The sequence below is a fragment of the Hirundo rustica genome, chromosome 3, assembly GCF_015227805.2.
Source record: "Hirundo rustica isolate bHirRus1 chromosome 3, bHirRus1.pri.v3, whole genome shotgun sequence".
In the NCBI taxonomy this organism is placed as follows: Eukaryota; Metazoa; Chordata; class Aves; order Passeriformes; family Hirundinidae; genus Hirundo; species Hirundo rustica.
The window spans coordinates 92,337,395-92,348,507 of record NC_053452.1 but is presented as its reverse complement, the minus strand read 5'-3'; the positions used below and the strand labels follow the sequence as shown (position 1 = coordinate 92,348,507).

At 34.8% G+C, this 11,113-nt stretch overlaps 1 long non-coding RNA gene across 1 annotated transcript; it reads left to right on the top strand.

Annotated features, from left to right (window-relative positions):
• Window positions 1-4,980: 4,980 nt before the first annotated feature.
• LOC120749819 (uncharacterized) lies at window positions 4,981-8,100 on the top strand. Its single transcript, XR_005699792.1, has 3 exons — window positions 4,981-5,069; window positions 5,846-5,922; window positions 7,968-8,100. It is a non-coding gene; the product is annotated as an uncharacterized LOC120749819 (long non-coding RNA).
• Window positions 8,101-11,113: the final 3,013 nt, after the last annotated feature.

The window sequence follows — 11,113 nt, the reverse complement described above, 5'->3', positions numbered from 1 at the left end:
CTATTCTTGCTCAGCTACCTAGCACTTGTGAAAAGTTTAGTGGTTGCTCTTCAGGTGATCTGACAATTATTGAGACCCTCCTTTCCTTAATGCTAATTCCTCTATCTATGTAACTCTTTTTCTCCTAGGAAAACAACTGAGTTGAAGCTACAAATCCACAGCTGCAATATTTTGGAAATTATGTATCTGAGAGGTATGTTCTTTCTTCACAGTGGTCTTTCTGTCTGCTGGCTTTTACAGGGACAATTAATGAATTTATATATTCTTCAAAGACACCTTGTCACAATATAGTATTGGTCTCCAGATCAGTAATATGTTAATAAATTCACAGTGTTAAAAGGCAGATATTTGGGGTTTTGGACAAAAAAAAAGAGCCCAAATTAAAAATAACAGCAGCAGCAACAACAATAAGCAAAACATTTTCATTAAAAGTTTCACATTTTTTAAAAACTGGAAAATTCCAGCATATTGCAAAAGTCATTGATGAGTCCACACGATAATGTGTCAGTTACATTAATCAGTGATTGCATTTATTGAGTAGCAGTTCTCAATTTTCTTTTTCCATTCATGCTGGATTTTTTTCATTATGTCAGAGGAAGAAAAAAAGATAAAGACTTTATCTCTGGTTTATCATCACTTAGAAACTAAGATGCTGTTCCAGACTGGGCACTAGAGTGATGATACAAGCACTAGAGTGCTTGTTCCTGCCTTATAACATTCTACAAAGGAAGTTCCAGCACTGGGGTTTTACCTAAAGACTTTGGGCCAGATCCCAGAACACAGTGCCTGTAATATCAGACATTATATAACTGATTCAGCTTTGATTTAATTCAGAGTGTCTGGCTTTTAATTGCATAGAAATCCATAAGCCAGGAGGGAAGGGAAAAGAATAATTGTGACTCATCTAAAGGCTTAGATAGCAATCATTTTTGTGGATCTTTGGAACTTCTCCACATGAGGTTAACCTTTGCAAATGTGGACGGATATAATCCTCTTGCCAACGTAAGTCCTCCTCTTTTAACCCAGGGAGAACCTTCTCAAGTTATGGACAGCACCTCCACTGCAGATAAATTCGGCAATTCAAGCTACTGACTGCAGTTTTTTAGTGCTTAAGAAAGAAAATCCAAGAAGAGCCAACATGAAGGAGCACATAATAAAAATGTCTCATTTGGCTACATCCTCATTTTGATATTTCTGCTTCAAGAACTTTGATGGAGAATATTCCTTTAGGATGGTTCCCCCCACCAAGTAGTGGTGACCATTTTTTTAGTGTATTACAGATGTATTACCAAATTAATGGTGACCATTTTTTTAGTGTATTACAGATAGGGAAATATCATGTGAGGATTGGGAAATTTTGGTTAGAATATTTATGGATGACTTGAGAGAATTTATAAAAGAGAGAGAAGTGTGCTGATCTTACCTGAAATTATGACATCAAAGCAAGTATTAAAGGGATATTTTTGTAAAGAATTCCATTATTGACATTGCTCAATAATAGGTAAGTAATTTATATAAAGAAATTAAAATGTGATTAAATTCTTCTTTTTCACAGAAATGGAAATCCATCTTTGCATGCTTTTCTATCATAAATAATTGGAAGGAACCTTGACTTAACACCTTAAGCTAAAATTGGTAAGGATATTTTTATTCCAGAATATTTTGGAGCTATGAAATAGTGTCACATGGGCCAAGGTTTTTACAATTTTACTTGTTGTTGCTTAAGACATCACTAAAGTTTATCATTTTGACATCATACTCTCACAAAAGAAGAAGCCCTAACCCTAAAACTCCTGAATGATTCATTAAGATCTCTCTGTGAAGAAAAAAAGTACATTTCATAATTTTTCAGATCCTTGTAAGTTTATCTCCTCACCATGTCTTGAGCTAGATATCTCTTATATGTCCAATGTGGCATTGCCTTGGGATATGTCCTTGCTGTCAGTTCACAACTGACCAAAAAGTGTCCATAACTCTACAAGTAACCATTTGCAAAGACCTGCAATTTGCACTGACAGATATATTAATTTGAATAATCAAAAAAATACTCTCAAAGAGTAGGGAAAAAGTAAGGTGAAATGAGAACTACAAAACCTTCTTTCTTGAGTTTTTATAAATACATTTGCAAGTGTTTATGGACAAGATTATTAACTCCTTTGAAACTTTAAACTGGATTAAGACATACAATAAGCCAGACAATATAACTGTAGTCTCATAAAATAAATAAATAAATACAATCCCAGTTATATCATCACCATCGTCTAGTCTCTCCCAGAATAGTTCTTAGCACAAAAAATTCAAACAACAGGAGATACCATCTGAATTTCATTATAAGAACAAGCTAATTATAATAACCTAATTTTATCAGAATAATTATTAAAATTTTATAAAAAAGCCATTTATAATTACCTTGCTGGTAGCAACTATCCAAGTAAGATGAAAACAATGTTGGATCTCTCATCGGATAAAGGAGAGCTGGAAGGGGTTTTTTGGGAGTTACTGGTCTGACACTCATACGGCTATTTCTTGATGTAACAAGGATGGTGCTCCCTTTTCTCACCCCATTCAGTGTCAGATGAGGCCTGAACTGGCTGAAACAAAACTTGCTGTGCTATTTCCCACTTTTTAAATTTTATTCTACTGTTGTTGAAATCTATAAAGCTCAGTATATGCAAGTTCTAAACAAATACAAACTACAAACATTTAGGGCAGAACAAAGCCAAACTTTCTCTTCACCATTTTACCTAGGCCTTCATCTTTGCCTTCCGCAAAATTTCTTTAGCATTCACAAGTTATGGATGTATTATGGATGTATTCAACAGGCACAGAAATGCCAGTCGTCTCTTTTGTTTCTGCCTAAGGTCCTAAAATCACTTTTCTTTCAGGAGAAAAATGTGGTATAAAATGAGCTAACACATCTTTCAGCCAGTGTTTCTATGAACATTTCTTTCCTTCCAGGGTAACCAACTTTTTCTACCCATGCTTTTGTATAGGAAACTGAAGGACCCCAGATACAGCAATAAAAATCTAAGTGTGATGGTAGCTGCAAGCTGTTTTTAAATTATTTTAATTTTTTTGCCTTAAATCCTTTTTCTATGTATTATTTCCACTGAAACCTGGTCACTTCTGTCTTGTTTTGATGACTTTTTGTCACTCTTTATTAATTTCCTTCTAATTTTGCAGCACTATACAAGGTGAGACTGATATCAGCTAAAACTACAGCCACTGAACACATTTCTGATATAACTGCATGCGTCTGTTATACACTTAAAAAATATAAATCTTATTAATTGTAAAAGTAATTGTAAAGATCAAATTTCTGTAAAATTCTATTGTCTCAGGTACTGAAATGAACAGAAGACTAATAATTTAATTTTTGTTTTGATTACTTATCTTTTTCTGCAAAGAATGAAACTCTGCCCTCTAAGTGACTGCACTCTCTGATCTAATACCAGACCATTTTGATGTTCTAGTGTTTTGGGGTTTTTTTGGTTATTTGCTATTTTAGACATTTTCAAAGAAAAAAGTAACCCAAAATTTGGGTAATTATTAGGGGTTTCGTATGTTTTCACAAGTAATATATAAATGCAGGCACAATTGTCACTCACTGAGGAGTATCAAATACCCTTGAAGCTTGGGGAGAGTGTTTACTATGTTTTGTTTTTTCTAAATTAAAATGTTTTCAGAGTCCTGTTTTATTGTTTATGACATGCTGGCAACCATACTGTAACTAATGCCATTAAATATGTAACATTGTCAGTTTCAATATTTTTTTTTTTCTCTGTTGTAATAATTGGATGGATTTCTCATGGAAGCTACTGTTTTTTACATTTGAGGTGAAAAATTACCTATATCAAAGCCTTTGTAAAATGTCTAAATCCATCTAAAATTATAAATGCCATCTTCAACTTTTATCCATGTTGAACAGTAGAACTGAATCAAGTATTACTTCGGGAACTGGAAATACTTGGAAGCTTCATCTTTAGATTCCTATTTTCCTGTATCTTTATGACATTTAGGATTTTGAGGCAGAATATATTATCTCTTAGAGGTTTGCTCTTTTAACCCATGGTAACCAGTTCATGCAAGAATTGAAGTTTAGTCTCTAAATGACATATGTAGAGATGTATGTAAACTGTGTAAGCATATTACATATGAAATCTGAGCCTGAGCTTCTACAATCTTCACAGGAATATATATATAGCATCCAAATTTTGAATAGGTATTCAAAATGTAAATATTTTCCTTATCAGAAACCTGCATTTTTTGAGTTGGTTATAATAATCCAACTTCTGTTTTATTTTTCTCTTCTATTCCTTTTAAAAACACTTTTTTAGTGCATCCCTTTTATTAGGTATATCTTGAAAGCAAACCCAGTTCTATAAAAACACCTTTCTTCCTGCAGCTGGAGTTCCAAGGCTCCCCATGCTTGTCAGTGAGCACACTGAAGCCCAAACTAGTAGAGATTTAAGCAAAGCAATGAGCATGGGCAAACTGTTGTTTTCTAAGGTTCTGTCAGTCACCCCTGCCTTAACAAAATGAATATATTATCTCTTTCCCTTAAAATTGCCCTTTTCCTCATGTGCATTGCATTTCAGATGTTTATACATTTAAAGGCCAAATTGTGCCTTGACATGCAGCTTGTACAGCCATGACCCCGTGAGATCATGCGTTATGACACATTTACAACTGTTTGCCTCACTCACTAAAGAATGATGACAAAAAGACTCACCATTTAAAGGCAAAATCTTGCATTAAACACCCTCCCTTCCTCCCCCAATCTTAAAATGTGCAGACAACTCACGACTGGTATTTGGTCACTCATCAGAGAGCATTCAGCTGAAAAGCATCAGTGCTGACTGACTCTGTGTCTCTGCCAAAGGGCACAGTACCATGGGAAGAAGAGGCAACCTCCCCTGAAAGAAGATTTTACCACAGCATAAAAATCCACTTCCAGTGGCAGAAGCAGAAGGCTTCTATGTAAAGTAATCTACGCTTTTAACTTCAGTTTGTTTACAGTGATGTCAAAGTCAAGATGAGACATTTTCTGAAATTCCCGTGGCAGACTGGTAAGCATAATGAAACATCGAAACACCAAACGGGGATTGAGCAGTCAAAAAGGGGTTGTGAGTGCCAGCTTTCCATTTGGAACTGAGATGGATGTGGTCAGGCAGTTGGTGGGGATAATTCATGTCTGACAGACCATTCAGTAGGTGAGCACAGCACATGAAGACAAGAGGGAAAGGCACAAATGAGAGCATGAATAAGGCTCCTAAAAAACACACTGGACACTGATTGCAGGTTACACTCTCTGAACATGCTTCAGCGACAAATGCCTGAACTTTGCAAACAGGACACATCTTCAACCTTTTGAGAATATTAAGGATTGAAATATCTTTGTGCTGCAATACTTAACAGCAAGGGTTAATAAAATCATATACAACTGAGAAATTTGTATGTTTTCTCTGAAATATCTTAGACATTTATAAAAGCCTTTCTTACAGTTTCTAGAGGAAATGAAGCACCACTGTATACTGAAAGTCATACTTACATGCATTTTGCTCCTCCATCAAGTCTGGTGTCTCATTAAGAGTTGCTATTTAAATGTTTTAGTGTTAATGTGCCACTAGGGTTGCTATGATCACTTCTTAAATTTTTTTCACTGTTCTCAATAGTATCCTTTTCTATATTTTTACTTAAAACATATTTAATAATGCAAGACTTTCCATTTGACTAAAATGGATTAAAATTAAAGATACTACATTTTTGTACTTTATGACTATAGAACACATGTTAAGGATTGTATTATAGTGGCAAACGTCTAGTCTGTTTGTTTTCAACGAAGGTTGGGTCTGCCATCAAGTGTCTTGGTTTCAGAGCCAGTGCTTCATGCCCTCTTTTGTAACCCTAGAGAAGAGAAAAGTAAGTCTCAAAAGTACAAGCTAATAATGAATATATATGAAACAAGGATAATTCAAGTTTTCAGGGAAACAGATGCTACCTTGTAAGTCTGATTTCCTGCTGTAATAGAGCAAGTAGAAAAGATTGCAAGCAATAAAAAATCAGTTATATCAGATTCTTAAACAGACCAGGACCTGTCAAATATTCTTTGATGACTGGTGACCTGGAAATCCTGTATCCTATTTTATCTCCATTAGTTTAGTTGCACAGTACTGGAAAGCCAATATCTGTGTCCTAATTCAGCTTCTCTATATTGTTTCTGTTTGTGCTCCTGGGTCTGCAGTAAGCCACTACATTTTACAGTAATATATAAAAGAAAATCCAGATTCTTAAGTATATCTGGTGCACTATATTATGTCAAAACAAAGCAGATGTGTGAGCTGATTTTTTTCCAGATAATTTTTTTAAAAAAACCTGTCAAACATGGGAAAACGAACAGTTTAGGGTTTGGGTTTTTTTTTTTTTTAGAGTATTCGAAAAAACGATTTTGCACAGAACTGACTCTCAGACAATCAGGAAATGAAAAGATAAATAAATTGAATGAAGCATAAAAAACATGTCATTCTTTTAAAATGTCATGATACTGGAAAAAAAAAAACTGTAGGTCATTCCAAAGACTGGGATTTCACATCCTTAAAAATAACTGGATTATTTACTTGGGCTGTCAACCTGATTGATGATCTGCACAAAACCCTGCAGTAAAATTTACATTAGACCTTTTATCAGCAATTCAATCATTCTTCAGAAAGCTATATTAATTTAATTCTTCTTTTTTAAATGAAATTGTTCCTAGAGCAATGCATTGAGATGAAAATATTTTTTGTTTTATTTTAAAGAATGACACCTTTCAGTGAGATTATCCTTTCAGAATCACTTAATTTATTACTATTCTATTGTTTTACCGTTTGTTTCCTCATGACAGTATGGAACAGCACATCAATCAGTAGTAATTCACAATAACATAAAAATATTGTTGGGCTTTATCATGTCTCAAATTTTAAAGGGAAGATGATACTTAAAACTGGTTGAAACTACTGATTGTCTAGAACTTAATGTCTCCTGTGTTCTTGTGAGAAAACACTTTGGCTTCTCAAACCCAGAATAAGATAAACTGAAAATATATCAATTACATGACCAGCAACTTTCAAAACCTTCTCTTTGGGGAGGATTTTTTTTTAATTTCACTTCCACTGAGATAATGGGAGTACTCATGCCATGTACCATTAAACCCCTGAGTTATAAGTCTAGTCTCTCTTTCTGTCAATATAGTTTATGGGCAGACATGATTAACTTCAGTCAGTAAGAGGACAAGATTGAAATTATCTAAAATGCTTCTATCTCACTACTTGCTGACAAGAAGGCAGTGCGTTTAGGGATCTAAACTGAAATGTTGAATGTGGGCAAAGTGAATACCATCTTCATCCAGTATTGACAAATACCTAGCCAAAATACTTTAAAAAATAGTAAATAAAAAGAATAATTTTATTATGCCATAGTATATTATTGGAGTTATAATGATAAATTGGGTTATACTGCTCAGAACAATGATATTTAAAAGGGCGCAATATCCAGTCATGTCAACCATAGACAGCCCAAGCAAGATTCAGAATAAAATATTCCCCTTAACCATAACATCCATTAAATGCTATGAGATTTTTTTATAGGGACAGTGCAGTGGAGTCCTGGAGTAGACTAATTTCTTTTTGCTGTTTGAGAGCAGCACAAATGACAAACTGGTACTGCTGATTAGACAATATAATCACAAATTAAAATCAGCTGGCAAAATTATTTTAAACACCTTCAGCAGCACAAATATCTACTTTATTATGACTTTTGATGTTTCACAGGCACAATATGCATGCAAATGCACTGCTAGACACAGTAGACCACTGACAGTGCTATGCCAGGCAAAGGCCACACATCCTCTTTCAGAGTAGAAATAGTCACCAATGTACCTTTTTCAAAAAAGAACTAATTTATTGTTTGCATATTTTGTATACATACAGGTGGGTGGTTCTGCTCTGCCAGTTTGATATGCCAGCATTGACTGCAAGTTGTCAGAGAGAGGATGTCAAACCAGCTCACACCTTAATCATTATGCTCTAGAGTCATGAACACAATCTTTATACTAAATTACACTGCACCCACTGGATTTCCCTGCTAGTTGTTCCTCAGTGGATGTTTTCTTGAGTCAAGGTAGTTCATATGAAAATATGGGAGCATTTTTAAAAAACATGTAAGTATTAATTTCTTTTTATGTAGCACAATGTTTGGAAGCTTTTTTGACATGCACTGAATTGTTTTGTCAGAAAATAATTAAATCTAAGTATTTAACAAACCTATCAATAATTCAACAGGTGCGTATCTTCATGTTTAAGAATAAAGAGAAATATTTTATTACCATTGTAACACACATATTCTTTATACCACAAGACTGGTGTGTATCAATTTGTAATTTAGGAAAAAATTTACTCCTTGTCAAACATCTGAAATACATGCCTTATAAAGTGTAATATGAAAAGGCATCTCTTTTTAATGTTTGAAAAACAGAAACCATACCTTTTAATATTATTAGATTGAATGGTTACTATTGTGTAGACAAGCATTTTGGCCAATATCTAGTGGAATTAAATGCTTTCAAGCATGTCTCATGCCATCATTGCTTCACAGGATTATCTTGACAGTATCTTGTAATTCTTCTGTATACTTAACATGCCAATTTTATGTATACTTTACAAACTTTTGTATACTTAAACCATTACATTTTGTAAGCTTTGATAACTCTGAAAATGATTCCCACAGAACTTCTGAGTACCTTAAATTGTACACTGGCAAGTCCATTAGCACAAATATTTCTTAGGAGCCATATTTGCTAATATTTTCTTCCACATCTAATATTGTATTGAGGATACAGTGGTTGCTGGTTAATGTACATTTTCTGCAGTAATGGATGGTTTTCAATCATAATCATAATTATGTCTTTTATGATCAGCAAGACTGATAGGTAAAGTCAGGATGTGAATAATATCCCTCAATCCCAATTTAAACAGATGGTTATGGTTTATAGAAGAGGTGTGAGATTGAATCAGGAAGCACAAAGCAAATAATTACTATACAGAGTCAAGGCACGGGAAAAAGACTGTAAACGTGGCTGTTAGATTGTAAAAGAAAGGAAAAAGAGGAAAAGGTGGTTTATCCCATTTAAGAAATAAACACAATACTGGGATCAGTACTTGTATAATGTCTTAATGGCCTAGATGAATGGAATGTTGCCCTTTTGGCAAGTTTGTGGGCAACACCAAGTTAGAGGGAATAGTCAGTAAGTGGAGGCTGGAGAAATGGGCTGACAGGGATCCATGTCCTGCAGCTAGGTAGGGATAACCCCGACAGCACAGAAGGCTGGGAAGCAGCTCTGTGGGAAAGGGCTGGAGGTCCTGGCACGTTGCAAGGAAAGCCTGTGCCAGCAGCCCTGGCAGCAGATATGGCCAACAGTGCTGGGGACTACACCAGCAGGTCCACAGGATGATCTTTTCCCTCTGCTCAGCACTAACACCCTATTGTGATTCCTACCACAATTTCTCAGTAATCTTTAGCACTCTGAATTTGCTGTACAAACAAAAACCTTACATTTTTAGTAGACTTTTCTCCATTTATTTAAATGTTAAAATTTTGATTTCTTCATAAATCCTTGTCCAGAATCCTGATATATTAAATGAGTTTTGGTTTAAGGTTTTTTTGCCCCCATATCAGTACATTGTCACCCTATATTGAGTTCTGAATTGGCTTATGTCACCTTGTATTCAGTCTCTGTTATGCAGTCCGACAGCTGTCAATAACTCTTTTGTCCCAGTGTTTTGACTGTTTATACTAAATTACTTGCTTTTTGTTTCCTGATTTTGCCTCCTACCACCACTCCTATAAAACACCATCACCTGCTCAGATTGGAAGCAATCTCTCACAAACTATCAAATTTGGACTCAGTCTGGCTGTTCAAGGAACAGTTCAGGATAAAGTCCAAAATGTATGAACATAGAGATGAACTTCCCTAGCCAATATACTCATTTAAAAAATGACAGATGATACTGCTAGTTAAAACGAAAAACAAAAATCTAGGAATTTGGATGAGGGTTGAATGTCCTCATCTCTCTTTCCTTTCAGTTATTAACAATTTCAGTTACTGAGATAGCTTAGGTGCAGCTCTCTTACACTGCACTTCACATCTTTAAAGCACAAAGCAAACAATGCCCCATCCTTGCATGGAAAGGGAAAGATGACAACAGACCACAATTTTCCAGTGACTTCTTAGAAATCTAGCTGGCTAAAAGCAGTTAACATCATTCAGGTTAGGTTTCCATAGTTTTGACGGAAAATTACTCCAATAAAAAATTCACAGGGCTAAAAGATGCAATATAAATAAACTAGTACCTAACTGTGTTACACTGCTGAACCTAGAGGCAAAATCTAATCCTAGATACTGTCCTAAATACTTTTGCAAGATTTGATTATTTTCTTGTTCTGGAAAGTATGTGTATATGTATGTATGTATATATATATATGTATATGTATGTATGTATATAAATATATGTAGAAATTAAACGTCATAACATAGTAGAGTGAGTGATTGCACAGCAGCAGCTACTAAAGTTATAGGAATATTTTAAAATATATTTTTTGAGATTTCCATCTTCTAGCTTTTCTTCAGAGAGTCACACAAAGCAATAACAAATTTTAATTTTCAGATCTTGCTTGATGTTGGCTGTCTAGCCCAGCAGAGGCTGCATTCTACCTCCATTTTTGCGGTTTGTTTACAAGGCAGTGATTTGCTCTGCTGTAGTAGATCATGTAGAAAGCTTCTAGCTAAAACCTCGTTGTTAATATTTGAAAGCTATCTCTAATAATTTTGGACTGCTTATCAATTCAATAATTGATAAACAGTCCAAAAGTCTTAGAGATAGCTTTCATATATATATAGAAACCAGTTCCATACTAGTGACACAGTAGTAGTCACTTTTGAGTAAAATACCTTTGAAAGGCTGCCTCTAGACAGAGTATTTTGGATACACCAGACTGTTTCTAGACAGCCCCAAGACAGCAGATGGGTAACTCTTCCAAAGTGTTTGAATGAGAAGGACATGGATAATGACAGCAGAGA